This window comes from Eubalaena glacialis, chromosome 1 (assembly GCF_028564815.1).
Source record: "Eubalaena glacialis isolate mEubGla1 chromosome 1, mEubGla1.1.hap2.+ XY, whole genome shotgun sequence".
NCBI classification, from domain to species: Eukaryota; Metazoa; Chordata; class Mammalia; order Artiodactyla; family Balaenidae; genus Eubalaena; species Eubalaena glacialis.
Window position 1 is genome coordinate 56,592,768 of NC_083716.1, and position 14,907 is coordinate 56,607,674.

Here is a 14,907-nt window from a genome sequence, read left to right on the forward strand (position 1 = left end):
CTGAGCCAGGTTGCAAAGATGGCTTAACTCCAAATAACAAGGAGGCCCAAGTGATTCACAGAATCCTCGAGAATTGGAGTCAATGGAGGACCCATCTTAGAGAGGGACAAACTGAAGCCCAGAAGCATTTTGTGCTGGACACACACAGGGCATTACAGAGAAGCCCTGAAGCCCAGGGCAAGAAGGGCTGGGCGAAAAGGCTGATAACCCTTGGCTCTGGCCCTGCCCCATCATGACCGGTTGCCCCACCTCCCCCCGGCCAGGTTTCAGGTGAAGGGGGCAGTGCAGCCCGGGCATCAGGGCGTCGGGGGTCTGGTGTTACCTTTCTAGGTCTGGCAGCTGAGTGATGGACGGCGGCTCTAATCCTCACACCCCTCGCAGCATTGGTCTGATGCCAACGGGCCTCGTCCTCCTTGTCCTGGGTACGCAGGGAGAGAGACAGGACACGTGTGAGTGGCCAGGGGCGCAGGCGGCAGCCCACTCCCTCCCACCTCTGTCCCCACCGGCGGGCTAATCTTGGTGGCCTCTTGGGCCACTTAAGCACGCCCCGGGATGCCTGATTTATCGGAGCCGGCTGTCTTCCCCACCCTGCGGTGCTCCAACTGGCAAGCCAACTCCTCCTGGTGGCATTCTTAAAAAAAATGTGCAATCTATGTAAGTTTTGTTTTTTCTGGGGCTCGGGGGCTTTGTGCTGTTGTCTTTTTCTTCCTGATGAGAAAGGTAGAAAGCCAGGGCCTTCCTGTGCGGCCCCAGGCACGGTGACAGGGAGAAGCTGTCGGGGGTATTTTTAGCCGGGCCTCTAAGCCCTCGGTGTTCTCTCTGCACCATGCCTGGCTTCGGGGAATTATCTCACACGGCTGGCCGGTTGGCAGCCACTTCCAAAGCCACTCTTTGACCCCTGCCTGAATTCTTTCCTCATTATGAATTGTTCACCAGATCTCTGACCAACACTTGGAGTCACTTTATGTGTGTACTCCTCCTCGGAAAACCAGCTCACTCCCCGCTCATCCCCTCCTGCCTGTGGGGCTGGACGGTTCGCTTAAAATTGAGGCCCAGGGTCCTGGAGGAGGCCCAGGAACAGAGTTTAAAGCAGAAAAGAGCCCCGGTGTCCCCCAAACTTCAGGCCTTCTCCTATGCCCTTCAGGACTCTTGGTCCGAGCTGAGTCCTGTCCATATGATGACTTAATTAATACTTGCCTCTACTTCAATGCACTTTTTTTTAGCTCTAATGAATCTGGCCTTGTCCAAAGGGAACATATCTGTGAAATCATTGGTTTGATATGCTAGTTATATATTTCTAATATACCTTAATAAGTATACAACTAATGAAACAAACTTCTATGTTCTTTCGGGTACTAATTCTAGAATCGTGTCACAGGTTACCAGAGTTATGTGGGCCAAGCTCTGGCAAACGCACTATCGTTTATCATCCCTCTCCTTGCACGGAAGGAGAAAGAGGCGTGGGGGAGGGGTGGTTGGCCAGAGGAGTCCAAGAATAGGTTAGCAAATAAGGCCAAGGGAGGTAAGGGGGTCAAAAACATGGTATGCTGGAAGCTCTTCCTACTGTCCTTCCCAGCACTGGGCGAGACCATTCCTTTCCCCAAATGTGAATTTTGCTGTGAGAATCTAGGTGGACGGGCACAAGGCACAAGGTATTTGGTCTCAGGATGGGTCTCATATTCCAACGGAGGGCTACAAGCTGTGCAGAGCCCCAGGGTCCAGGCATCCTCTGCTCCTCTCCCCCGCAACTTCTGAGGCCTCTGGTTCACCTCCGCCCCCTTCCACCAGGCTCCCCCAGGCTGGCGTTGGTCAGCAGGGGCTAGACGCTTAATCCCTTCTCCCGTTAAGATGTGGAAGCACAGAGCACACCCCGGAGCCCCGCAGCCTGAGCTCTCGCTCCTCAGCTCCCGTGGGCTCTTGGGTGGCCTCTGGCACTCTCCGGGCCTGGGTCTCCCCACGTGTGCCTTGAGGGGTAGACCCTGGTGATCCTGGAGGCCCTGCCTCACAGCTCGGGGGCTTCACTGAGCTTCTCCATTTTCTCCAGCTCGGGGACCCCTGGCTGGGCCCCGGTCCCATGCCCCAGCTGCCCGCCCCTCCCGCCCAGAACAGGATGTGGGTGTCAGGAGGTGAAGGAGAGTGTAGGGTCGGGGTGGGGAGTGGCCTCAGGACTCGACTTCCTGCAGCCTGATCGGTTTACCACAGTCAGTTGGGCCCAGGACCGCACAGCTGTGAGTTATAAATGTCCCTGTCAGAGCCCGGGCTGGGAGGCCCTGCTGCGGGTAGAGGCGCCAGGGCCCACGGCGCCCACTCCTCTGGGGGTGTCCCCAGGCGAGGGCCCATCCTCCAGAAGGCCCTCCCCAGGCGTCCAGCCCTCATGACCTTTGGGCTCTCTCGACCCCTCTCTGAGATGCCTGATGCGACAGGGTCTAATACCACCTCCCCCTGCCCACTCTTCACCCCTCCAGGTGCAAATCTTGTGGTTCCAGCTCCCTCAAGAGCTCTCAGAGGGCAGGGGCCATCCCAGGTCTCCACCTACCTGATACTAAACCTGGGGCTTGGCGCAAAGCCAGCCCCCTCGGAGACAGCCTCCAGGGCGACTGTTCCAACTCAGCAGCCTGCTTCCCACGGCCCCAACCGCCCCTTGCGCCCGCCCACCCAGCCCGCCCAGCGTGGGGGGAGGGAGGAGGCAGGGGATAGGGCTCCAGCCTGCAGTGCAGGGGCCCTCGGGCCCTGGGCACAGGACCCTGTGCACTGAACATCCAGGGTCTCCTTCAGGAGAGGGTCCCATTCTCCCTGCCTGCCCTCCTTGGGGCTCCCTTGACCTGGAGTGTGGGGTGTAGACCACAGTCTGGGCTGCATACACAGCTGTCCACAGGGCAAGAAGTTAGGTCCCTCCAGCCCCAAGGCCGCATCCATCCTCCTGGGGCGCCACAAGGTGGGCAGCACAGGGCCAGGCCCCAGAAATATAATCAAGGTAACGGGAATGAGCAGGGGACGGTCCAGGTTTGCAGGACCCGAAGCTTATACTATTTTGGGTCCTCTTTAGAAATACATATACAATTACAAATACTTTTTTTTTTTTTTTTTTAGCTGCGCCGCGCGTCTTGCGGGATCTTAGTTCCCCGACCAGGGATTGAACCCGGGCCCTGGCAGTGAAAGTGAGAGTCCTAACCACTGGACGGCCAGGGAATTCCCTACAAATACATACTCAGAATGAGAAAAGAAATAACAAATTCCTAGAGCCTTAGGAAGCCAGGCCCCTTTAAACAATTTACCAGAAATGCTTACACAGAAATGCTCCTGACGGCAATCTGCCACCCCTCCCCAGCTAGAACCCTCCCCAACTGCCAGCAAAACGTCCACCTTCACCCAGGCAGTGCAGGGGCGGAGCCCGGGGGCTGAAGCTGCATGAGCTTCCCATTAAGTCCACCTCTAAACAATAATAGTGCTGAAACTGATAATAGTAATTCCCAACATTAATGGGCCTTTACCTGGTACTAAGTCCTTTATGCGAGTTAACTCATTTAATCTCAACACAACCTATGAGATAGGTACTACACCTATTTTAACAGATGAGGACACAGATACAGAAAGGTTAAGAAAGCAGCCCAAGGTCACACAGCTAGGATATGAACCCAGATAACCTGGCCTTGGGGCTCTTATGAGCCCTCAACCACTCCTCTTTGCTACTGCTCTGGAGGGCCCAGGAGTTTCCCCTCCCTCAGAGGCTCCGACAGCAGCAGCGACCAAAAGGCCGACAGCTAAGCCCCCTTCTGATAAAACCGTTCACTCATTCCACGCCAATGCTTACACCCAGCACCAAGATCTTGGCTGTAAACAGGGGCCTCCTGCTTGCTTCACTCGGCCCAGGGCACACTGGGGTCCTCTCTGTGGGCAGAAGTGGGCACCCAACTTGACCTTCTAGGGCCAGGGGGTGGGGAGTGCCTGAGAAATGGGTCGGCCTGTCCCCAAAGAGACCCCAGCAGGGGTGGGAGGGGCAGGGTCTGTTGGAGATCACACAGCAAGCTGTCCCACCACTTCCTCATTTACAGACAAGAAAAAGGTGGCTTGGAGAGGAGTGACTTTCCGAGGGTCACCCAGCAAGTGGGGACCCCGCGTGAGGTTAGGGCTAGGCTCTGGAGGGGCGGGGCAGGTGGCCTGCAGCCTAGGGTGGCCGAGGCCCGGCGCTGGTGAGACAAGCTGGCCAGGCGGCAGTGGCGGGAGGAGGCCCCCTGCCTTTTGGCCTCCTGAGAGCAGCGCCTTTGTTCTCTCTTTGTTTTCCATCTGCCCGCGCCCCCGTGGCCTTCCAGGCTTCCCCTGATTGTGCACAGGGCGATAAAAGGGCAGATGAGCGGGAGATCTCTGGCGGCAGCGGCTCACCTCGCACAGACACCGTGGCGGCAGGTGGGAGGCCGAGGAGGGGTGGGGCCCGGGCCAGGAATCGGGCTCACCACCAGCTACACCGAGTGCTCCTCTGAGGGGTTCTGCATGTGGCTCTCAGAATGCCTTCAGCAACCCTGGGAGGAAAGCACAGCGATCTCCCAGTCTAGGAGGGGACTGATGCTCCAGAGAGCGGCAGCCAGGACCGGAACCCTGGCCTCGGGGATTTCCAGCGGGCCGTGCTGACCCTGGCCCTGACCTGCCTCCAAGCCCAGATGACACCTGGTCTAGTGGAAGCCGTTCTCCCTTTACGTCTAGAACTGGCTATTTTCAGACTGTCCAGGAAGAGAGAGTGGAGTAGTCAGAGAGAGAGTGGTGAGACTGGGTCTCGCCCACCAACGCCTGGGGAGGCGGGCCGGCCAGGGAGCCCAAGAAGTCACCCACACCTGGTCAGGCGGTATGAGAGGGAGCAGAGTCTGACTTCCTGGCCTCCCTGAAATGAGAGTCTCGTTTAAACTGCCTCTAGGGCAGAGGAGTCCTCTGTGGTGGGCTAATTCCCACTGACCGCAGGGCTGGGGAGAAGGGCATGATGCAGAGGTACTGTCGGCTTGGCCATGAGATGGGCCAGTGGTGGCCTACAGGCCAGAGACTGGCCAACCCTGCCCTCGGGTTCCTGCTGCTGACCCCGGCCTCGCCGCTTGGTCCCTGACCTGTGTTCTCAGACCCTCCACGAGTGTGTCCCTGACTTCAGTTATTAGAAACTTTAAACCACATCATGTTTCATCTACATCGTTTACATATTGTCCTTTAAATCACTTTGCTTTGAACCAATCACTTTCGTTTTATTTAACCTCATCTAAAGCAATATTGTCTGTGAAATCACAGGTTTGATGTACTAATAATATTTGTTCGTAATTCACATGAAAATAAACACATAATGTTAAGATCTGAGATTCAGACCCTCACACGGGTCCCGGTGGTCTACAGCGTGCAAGGCCTGGGCTGGGAGAGTGAGCCTCGGTAAGCGAGGTCAGGAGGCTGTAGGACAGAGCCCTGGCTGGATGGGGAAGAGGGAGGAGGCAGAGGTTCCCAGAAGGGCATGTGGAGGGTTTGGTTTGGGCCATGGGCTCAGACCAGACTACTTCTTTCTTCCACTTGGGCTGGCCTTTGGTCCAGATATTTCTCCAGCTGCAAACAGAGCCTGCAAATTCCTCCTGACAGTAGCTCTACAGAGAGGGAGCACTGGAGGAGGAGCCCAAACACCTGGGTCGGGGGTCCATCTCTATCACTGTCTGACTTGGGGACGCTGGACCTCTCTGAGCCTCAGTTTCTCCATCTGTACAGAAACAGTGGATGAGCCAATGGTTCCTCCCAGCTTTATCGGTCAGACTGCAGCCCCCCTGAACCCTGGTGATATGTGGTGATCCATGTGACCCCTGGGCTTCAGACAGACCCTCTAACCACCTATGTGGACCTCCCTGGACCCTTTCCTCCCACACCTGATCGGGGGCCTCAAGTGGCATCTGGGGTGCAAAGGGGAGACAGGGCCAGCCTGTGTGACAGCTATAAAATTAGATAATCAGCTAATCACCAGCAAATTAGCATCCCATCTTTACATAGAACAAATATAGTATTTACGTAAAAGTTGTTAGGAGTTTCTCTCTTTTTAATTAGCAGAAATAAATGCAAAATGAATGGTAATTAGGCAGCTGATGGATTCGGTAGTACAATTATGCTTGCAGCAGTGCCCCGGTCCTTAAATGCTGCGTGCTCCGAGGAATCAGAGGAGCCTATTTATATAGTTTATTTATAAAACAAAGTTAGCAGGAACAGAGGGGCGAGGCCTGGGCACTGCTGGGGGAGGGGTCGTGGCTGCAGGGGCAGAGCCCTGGGAGACAGAGCTTCTGTGCCCAGGGAATGGGGGGGATGGTGCTTAGCACTAGGCTGTGAAAAGTGCACCACCATGGCCCCCACATGTCTATTTCAGGCCCCACATGTGTCGCCGGGAGTGGCCTCCCTGGCAGGAAGTAGGCTACAGCAGTGTGGAGGGGCTGGGAGCAGCTGTTCTGCGCACTCCTGTCTCTTTCCCTCCCCGGTCCCCACTTCTCTCTTCTTTGCTGGCCCTATCTCTTCACTAAGCACTTCTCTGTGCTGCACCCTGAGGCATATTCTCTATAACGTTCTCCCTTTCCTCCAGGAGCTCAAGGGGAAGCAGGTCTAGGAAATAATGCACCCAAACACAGTGGGTTTAAGTTCCAGATCAGTGGAGCATCCAGTGGGAGACAGAGGCAGGAGTCTTGAAAGGAGGCAGCCCAGAAGAAGAGACAAGAGTTGGGTTTTGCAGGATGCATAGGAGTTTCCTGAGAAGTTGGGAAGTAGCAAAAGGACCTGCATGTGCAAAAGCGGGGAAATAAAAATAGCATTCTGCAACTGTAGCAAAGAGGGCATCAGGGCCGTGGAGACTGGAGAAATAAGCAGGGGCCTCATTTCGATGAGTCTTGGATGCCAGGCTAAGGGTTTGGACTTAGTCCTAGAAGCTGTGGAAAGGTCTGAATCGAGGAAGTCGGGCAGCCCCTTCCCACTCACAGTTCTTTCCTGAGCATCCCCTCCCCCACCCCAGAGCCAGGGGGAGGGCCAGGTCGACAGGCCATTAGAGGCAGCTGGTCCAGCTCAGCAGAGCAAGCATGGAGCAGGAGGCTAACCTGATTAGGAGGGACAGGAGGTTTGTCTGCAGGGAGGAAGGGAGGGAGGGTGACAGCTCTGAGGGCCAAGGGAAGGGGGGCACGCTGGGCCACTCTTGGGTCTCCTGAGTGAGGGGCCTGTCTTCCCCTACAACAGAGCCCCTGCCCTGCCCCCAACCCTAACTGCTCGGGGGGAGGGGAGCCAGCACTGCCTGAGAGGCCTTGCCCCCCATCTGCGGTTCAAACCCGAACTCCCACTGCCTTGCGCTGTGACCTTGAAGAGCCATTCCCAACTCCGGGCCACATCTTTGTCTCTAAAACAAAGGCCTGAACTAGACTCAGGGAGAAGCAGTGGCCAGTTCAGCTCACAGCCCCATCCCAGAGAGTTCTACGGGCATGGGGTTAACTTTTAGGGATGTAGGTGAGGCAGGCACTCCAGTTTGCCCCAGTCCCAGCTGTTGCCTCCTGCCTTACCCCAGCCCAACTCACGGGCTTGTGTGGCTGCTGACCGTCCCTCTCCAGTGACTGCCCATGACTCAGGCCGCCCGGCTCAAAGTTGGGAAGAATAATTCCTGTCCACCCAAGCCCTGGCGTCACTACAAAACTCAAACAAGCCGTGATCCCGGCAGTGATCTGAAGGGCAAAGCCCTGAGCAGTGGTCTGACTTTGACACTGGAGGTTGGGAAGAGTTTCACAAAGGGAATTTTCACGCTCCCCAGTGGGGATAGCTCCCTCACCTCTGAACCGCCCCTTTAAAAAAGCAGCAACCCAGCAGCCCCATCAAGGTCTGGAAACCTGAGCTTTGCCTGAGCTGTTATCTGCTGTCACTCAGGACCATGCTCTGAACTTGTAAGGGAAGACAAAGATCACACCGCACTGCTTCTCTGCTTTGTAAGTTGCGCTCCTGCCTTCGGCCAAAATCAATACAATGCCCCGCTATGACTGTTTCACCAGCACGAGGGGCCGGGCCCCTGGTGATGACATTCCACCCCTGGCGGAGGATGCTGAGGGTCCTGCTTCATCACACAGCCTCAGCCCCACTGCAGCAGCTGTGAAATGTCGGGTGGGCGTGGGGTGGTGATGGGGGGCAGTGTGGGCGGGGAACAAGGGGGCTGCCCAGAGCTGCTCTAAGTGCCTGTCCAAAGACAAGCCCAGTGCTATTCATCAACTGGTTTTCAGGGCTGTGAGAAATCAATGGCATTTGTGCTGCAAACTCATCATTAGGACAGGAAGGACTCTGCAATGGAATTGATTTGTTTAAATATAATATCACAGTTTAACAGAGAAGCGTGGGGGTGGGGAAAGGACCCAGGCAAACAAAACACAGGGACGTCCCAAAGGACCAGAGAGGAACCAGCTTTGAAAAATCTTCCAACACAGCAGCCCAAACCCATGCCACCCACTGCCTCCCCCAAAACCCCGCGTGGAGGAGGCCAGAGTGGGCACAAGCCATGACCCAGCGGGAGGTGGTTCAGGCCCGGTCTCAGACGTGCCCTTCGTCAGCCTGAGGATGCACCCAGGGGCCTAGCTGGTCACTGCTGTGTTGTTCCTGCAGGTGACTTTGGCTCCATGAAGGTCCGTTCAACAGAACAAACTTTTATCAGGCACCTACTGTGCTTGAGGCACCTGTGAGGGGCCGTGGGGGAAACAGAGGATAAATCCTGGGCCCAGCTCCGACGAACAGGGTGCATAAGGCAAGTATGCAGGTGACAACACGAGGCCAGGGAGGGCTGGGCTTCCTGGGATTTTAGGAAATGAGGGAGAGAAGTGCTGCGAAAAAAAGGGCAAAAAGGGCGTAAGGGGACCGTGAGGGGCAGAAGTGGAAGGTGCATTCAAATAACCAGGAGGAGCCCATTTGGAGGAGAGGGTCCTCATCTCGTGGATACGGTACCTGCCAGCCTGAGGATGATGGTGTTGATTAGCGGTCCCCCACCTTTATTGGCACCAGGGACCGGTTTCGTGGAAGACGATTTTTCCAGGGACGAGGGGGTGGGGTGGCTCAGGCGGTAATGCGAGCGATGGCGAGCGATGGGGAGTGATGGGGAACAGCAGATGAAGCTTCTCTAGAAGCTCGCCTGCCGCTCACCTCCTGCTGTGTGGCCCGGTTCCTAACAGGCTGCGGACTGGTTATCAGTCTGCAGCCCAGGGGTTGGGGACCCCGGTGTTGATGATGACGAAAGCTGGCTTTATTGATCTGAAAATGTTCCAGGGTCCCACAAACATGTGTCATTTCAATGAATCTCACCATCTTGTGGAGAAGGAACTATTATTACCCACATATCACAAGAGTTAAGTGACTGCCTGAGGTCACACAGCTAGTAAGTGATGGAGCTGGGGTCAGACCCCAGAGACTGTGCACTAACCACTGTACCTCCTGCCCTCACTGGGGCTTGTCGTCCATGTGAGCTGGGGAGAAGATGGCTTCTGCCCACCGGGAGGCTGGGGCATGAGATGCACTGAGCAGTTCAAGGGGGAGTATGAGGAATGGTGTGGGGTGGGCCATGCACTGGGCTGATGTCCTCGTTACAGGCCCTGCTTGGCCCTACAGGCTGGGTGAGGCTGGAGCACTGGGTGCAGACCTGGCCTGGCACTCAGGGTGCCCGGATACCTCACACACCTCCTCTAACCTCTCCCAGAGGGCGGGAGTCCTGGGTAGGGAAAGCAATGGGCTGGGTCCTGGAAAGGCACGTCTGGGGGGAAGAGACCCCCATCCCCACCCCTCCCAGGCCAAGAGAGGCTCAGCCTTCATCTGAGGGTGGGGACGGCTGACTCAGTCCTTGGGGAAGGACCAGAAGCTCTGGGCAGCCTCACTGAGCAGCCTCACTGAGCTCAAGAAGGACCTTAATGTCAGCCTCTGAATTTGCACTTTATTCCTGGTGGCAGTGGGGAGCCAGGGAGGGTAGTGGCAGACTGGGAAGGGCTCAGTAATGGAGAGGCAAGAAGAGAGTAAGACCTGAGAGCCAGCAGAGGATGGGGGCGCTGAGGGGGACACAAACTCAGAGATGGCTCGGAGGATCTAATCGACTGTGGGGGGAGGGAGAGGAAGGTGCCAAGGGTGACCCGGGCATCTCCCCCAGCCCTCTGGGGGCTTGGACGCCCAGCTTCGCTGAACCAGCGGCTGCCTGAGTCAATGCGAATTGACCAGGACCCCAAGGAGCACTGGGCCCCTCCCCCCAGGAAGCCCTGATCTGGGGGAGGGCGCTGCTGGCCGGCAGGCCGCCACCAACTCCGCTCTGTCCCACTGCTGACCTTTCTCCTGTGTCAGCAGTGCTCTCCGTCAATGCACCGGAAGGGCCGGTGCAATCTCTCTCAGCTGCCTGGGGCCAGGGCTGGGGGCGGGGGCTCACTCAGTCTTCCCTCTCTTAAGGAAGAGGTTTCTAAAGCCTCTCTAGAAGGCTGGGAGCAGAGGTGCCAAAGCCCTCAGTGCAAATCGGGGAGCCTGAGGCTGGTAAGGGGCAGCTCAGGACCCACCAGCCAACTGCAGGCACAGCCCTGGGCACAGAGAGCCCACGGGGTGCGACCCACACCCCTCCAGCTGGCTGAGGGTAGGAAGCTGGATGGCGAGACTGCAGTCAGGCCGCAGCGGATGGGCAAGGATGATCTGGCGAGAAGAGGCACCACCTATAAGGTGTGGGAAGGGAGCAGGGGCAGGACAGGGCTGAGCCTCAAAGCCGAGGAGGGGGTCCAGGGGGGCCAGTGGGTATAGCAATGGAATGGAGGATTAGATGGGGCTAGCTCGTCAACTGTCCCTGTGGGCCTGGAACGGAGAGGTTTCTAGGATGTGAAATTTTCAGTGCAAAGCCGAATGGCTGATCACCTAGCAGGGCTGAATCTGAATTCTGGTTTTCAGCGCTATCACTTTCAGACTGTACCACCTCTCTGGGCCTCGGTTTTCTTCATTTGGAACATAGAGCTCATAGGAGTACCTTGTGTAGGACTGTCACGAAGATTAAGTTAAATAATGTCAGTAAAGTGCTTAGCCTCTGACACAGCATCTGATAACAATCATTCAACCAAGGGCGGTGGCCACTGTTATCACCACGGATGGCTACGACTAGTCTGACCACTACAAGGACCAGCGAACACACACCAAGGGCTCACCCCATGCCAGGCTCTGTTCTAAGCACCGTACCGACAATGTTAATTTAATCTCACAATGCTTATTGGGAGGGGCCGTTATTATCCCCATTTTCAGATGAGGACACTGAGGCGTGGAGGGGCTAAGCCACCAGCCCAGGTTCTCACAGTGGGCGAGAATGGAGCCCAGAAAACCACTTCCATTTCCATGGGGCTGACCCCACAGCCAGGGACTCGTGGGCCAATGCCGACACAATTCTGATCACACTGACCGAGGGCAAGAAGTGGACAAACACTCAGGTGGGGCAGGCCACTCTGGACGTGCAGAGGAACCCCTGTTTTTGAGGAGATCAAGTCCCCAGTCCTCAGCCTGGGTCTTTAAGACCTTCCTCTTCCAGTCCACACACATCAACCATATGTATGAAGTTTCCAGGGTTGATTTACACAGCAAGAGAAAGGAAAGCCCCCAGAGGTGCTCAGGCTTTCTCCTGGCTGGGCGGCAGGCAGTTCTCTTGATCTGACACCTGCATGTTACCCCACTTCATTCTTGTAATGACACTACAAAGTCAGGTATGATGCCCATTTCAGAGATGAGAATACTGAGGCTCAGAAATGCGCTAAGGTTGCAGAGCTGGATTTAAACATGCCCAGCCACAAAGTCTGGGCTCCTCTTGGCTGCAGGATGAACATGCGGTGTGAAGGCAGGAGACCACACCTTGGACATCTGTGTTGGGTGTGGTACAGGACTCAAGGTGAGCACGGGATAACTCTGAGGAGGAGGGGTACTGGGAGAAACTCCAGCAGCTCAAGGAAGGGGCTCAAGCATCCAGGGGCAGAGTGGCCAGTCTGGCAGGGTACTAGACCCAGGGAGAAAACAGGGTTTGGGCAGGGGCCCATCACCCCAATACCTGGGGGATAGTTAGGCCTTGCAGAGACCCCTCTTCAGGCTCAGGAGCTGAGAATGCAATGCTATCCCTGCTCTGACCCCTAGGAAGTCCTTGGCACAAGGAACCGAATGCTCACAAAGCAATTAGCTTCCAGCACCCAGGAAAAAGGTCGCCAAGGCAGGCAAGCAGGCGCTGGCTGGGCAGGGGCCCTGAAAAGCTGGGCCCAGTTATTTTTAGCATCTTGATTCAAGAGGGAGGAGGCCCACCTCCCCACCAGGTAAATGTCAGCACCACTGGTGGACCCGCCAATTAAAGTAGCTGGAGCCGAGGAGGAGAGACAGTGACTCGGGGCTTCTCTCTTGGGCTCCTCGCCCCCCAGAAGCTCTCTTCCTCCACCTCCTCTTCCCAAGCCCTGGAGCATCTTCCTGTGGCCCTGAAAAGAAACCGTGGCTCTGTCCCCAAAGGAGCTTGACTAGGGCCTGGAATCCCGGGCGAGTCTTGCCTTGGCCACGTGATGCTGGCCAAGTCCCATGCCATCTCTTCTCTGACTCTAATTCCTCCCTGGAAAATGTGCCCCTGCTAAGCCCACCTGCTATTTTGAGGGTGCAGGAGCCAGGGCTCAGGAAGAAGCTTTGCCATGAGGGCAGCTCGCCCTTCCTGCTGTGGAAGGGCTGTTGTATTATCCCAGAAAAGAATTCTGGGCTTCCCGAGTGGGAACGCAAGCTGACAGAGCCGGAGTCAGCTGCTGTGCAAACTGCTGGGGGGATGTATGAAATCCTGGGTACCAGGAGTTGAGCTCCCAGGCCCATGGCTGCTGCTCTGCTGATAGGAAAGGTGAGAGAGAGGCCACCTTGGGTCAGTGGAGGCTCAGCGAACACAACCTGGGCTGAACCCAGGGCTACAGGGAGGGGCTGCACCTGTGGGGGCACCAGGCACCCACGGCTCCTGCAGCAAATCACAAGCCTGGTACAGCACACGTAGCTCAAAGGCTCACCTCCTCTCTGTCAGGCTCTGAGCGCACCCAAAGCCTCGGGGAGGGCCACCTACTCCCATCCTTGCCCCACACAGCTTCTCTAGAAGAAGGAAGGAGGCAGTTGGTCACAGGAAGGAGAAGGGAAACCCATCTCTCAGCCCACCCCCTCCCCTGCCAAACTCTCAGCTCTGGAGTCCACCCTGGGTGTTGGACCCTTAGCCTGCAGGAGAGTCTGCCCCAGGGGCTGAATCCCCCATCCCCCCAGGCTGAGGGAGACCCACCAGCTCCCAGGGGAGCCTAGGATCCTGGCACCTGCTCACACCCTCCCCAAAGGCAGGCTCTCCCACTGAGGTGCTGCCCTGCTGTGGCTCCCAGGTGCCCAAAGCTCCGAGGAGATCTGACAGAAACAGGCACAGAAGTGGGCAGTGAACCTCTCAGGGATGTTTAGCACGTTAGAAACACAGTACAAACTTCCTCCTCCTTCTACCATCTGGCCTCTAGGGGGCATCTCCAACCTTATTTCCTTCACTGCCCAGTCTTGGCTCTCCATCCAGCCCCACTGAATCTGTCCCCAGCGTGCCTGCCTCAAGGCTTTGGCCCAGCTGGACCCTTTGGTTAGAATGCTTTCAGTTCACAATCATGTTCATTCTTCAGGAACCAGCTGGAACTCCCCCTCCTCCAGGAAGTCCACCCTGACTCCTGAGTCCCTCGGAACCCCTGGAACTCACCCTAGGTATCACAGACCCAGCAGCCTCCCGCGGACTGCAGGCCACTGGGCACACTGCTGTGGCTCAGCCAAAGGGGCTGATGAGGGGCACGGGTGGCCCCTGGTTTCCAGAGTCCACTTTCCTTCCTCACCCCCTTGCATCTTGTCAGCTTTCCAACCGGGGCCTGACTCCAGAGCATTCTCTCTGCCCTGGCCTCTGGGTCTGCAATCTCCAGACCTCACTGGGCTCTCTTGGTAAACAGATGGGAGGAGAAGCCCTAATGGTAGCAGGTCTTGGCAGGAGGTAGTGATTACAAGAGGCGAAGTACAAATGAGGCTTAACAGAGCCAGGTCTGAGGGCGCCCTGCTCAGCTCTCCACAGAACCCCAGAACTTCCCCAGCCCCACACTCTGCGCCCCCAGCTCCTCAGGGGTGGGTCCTGCCTTTCTGCAGACACCACGCCCCATGGCTGGGTCATGAGCACCGCTGTAGGTCTTGGGCCCTGCTGGCATCTACACCCGCCATGCATCTGAAGCAGTTTAGGGTGGCAGTGAGCTCAGCTGAAAGCCTGGAGTGCCATGCTGGGCCACTTTGGGGTGTACCCTCCTACCTCTGAGCCTCAGTTTCCCCATCTGTACCATGAGAGACTGGGCCAAATGATTTCTAAAGACCATTCCTCTCCCAGGTGGCCGGGATGCTATGATTCAAATCAAGAGGCCACCCTTGCAGCCCCACCCAGTGTCTGCTCCCTCCCCGCGAGGTCACGGAGGTTTTGGACCTAGGACACAGGGCATGGGCGTGGCTGTCCTCACCCTAAGTGTGTGGCTCCTGAACCAGAGGGAGACAACCTCCAGGACTCAGTGGGGCGGGGGCGGGGGGACGGTGAGCAAACATCAGGGGGAGGGAAAAGCACCCGTGCTGAGTAACACCCAAGGAATCCTTCTCAGCGTAGTTTACCAAATCCCAGTTTGTCCTCGGAGAGCCCTGTTGGTGGCCGAGGTCAGGGGTCTCTGGGGTGTGAGTGCAGCCCCACACACCTACATGGGTGACCACACACAACAGCAAGGCTCCCACCAGACTCTGGGAGAACCGGGGGTACCAGACCAGCTGCCCCCTCACCCCCTAAAAGGATGCCTCCTGTCTAGCCCGTCGGCCTCCTGCACCTGCCATGATGATGTTGCGTGACCTTGGGCTGGGCTCTGG

The 14,907-nt window shown here is 56.8% G+C and overlaps 1 protein-coding gene across 2 annotated transcripts in view; it reads right to left on the reverse strand.

The window, feature by feature from the left end:
• ZMIZ1 (zinc finger MIZ-type containing 1) overlaps positions 1 to 14,907 on the reverse strand; it is a 232,661-nt gene that overhangs the window by 165,499 nt on the left and 52,255 nt on the right. For both annotated transcript variants that reach the window (XM_061180012.1, XM_061180003.1), the window contains exon 3: positions 323 to 418. The gene's annotated coding sequence lies outside the window, so the exon portion shown is untranslated. The remainder of the gene's footprint in view (positions 1 to 322; positions 419 to 14,907) is intronic.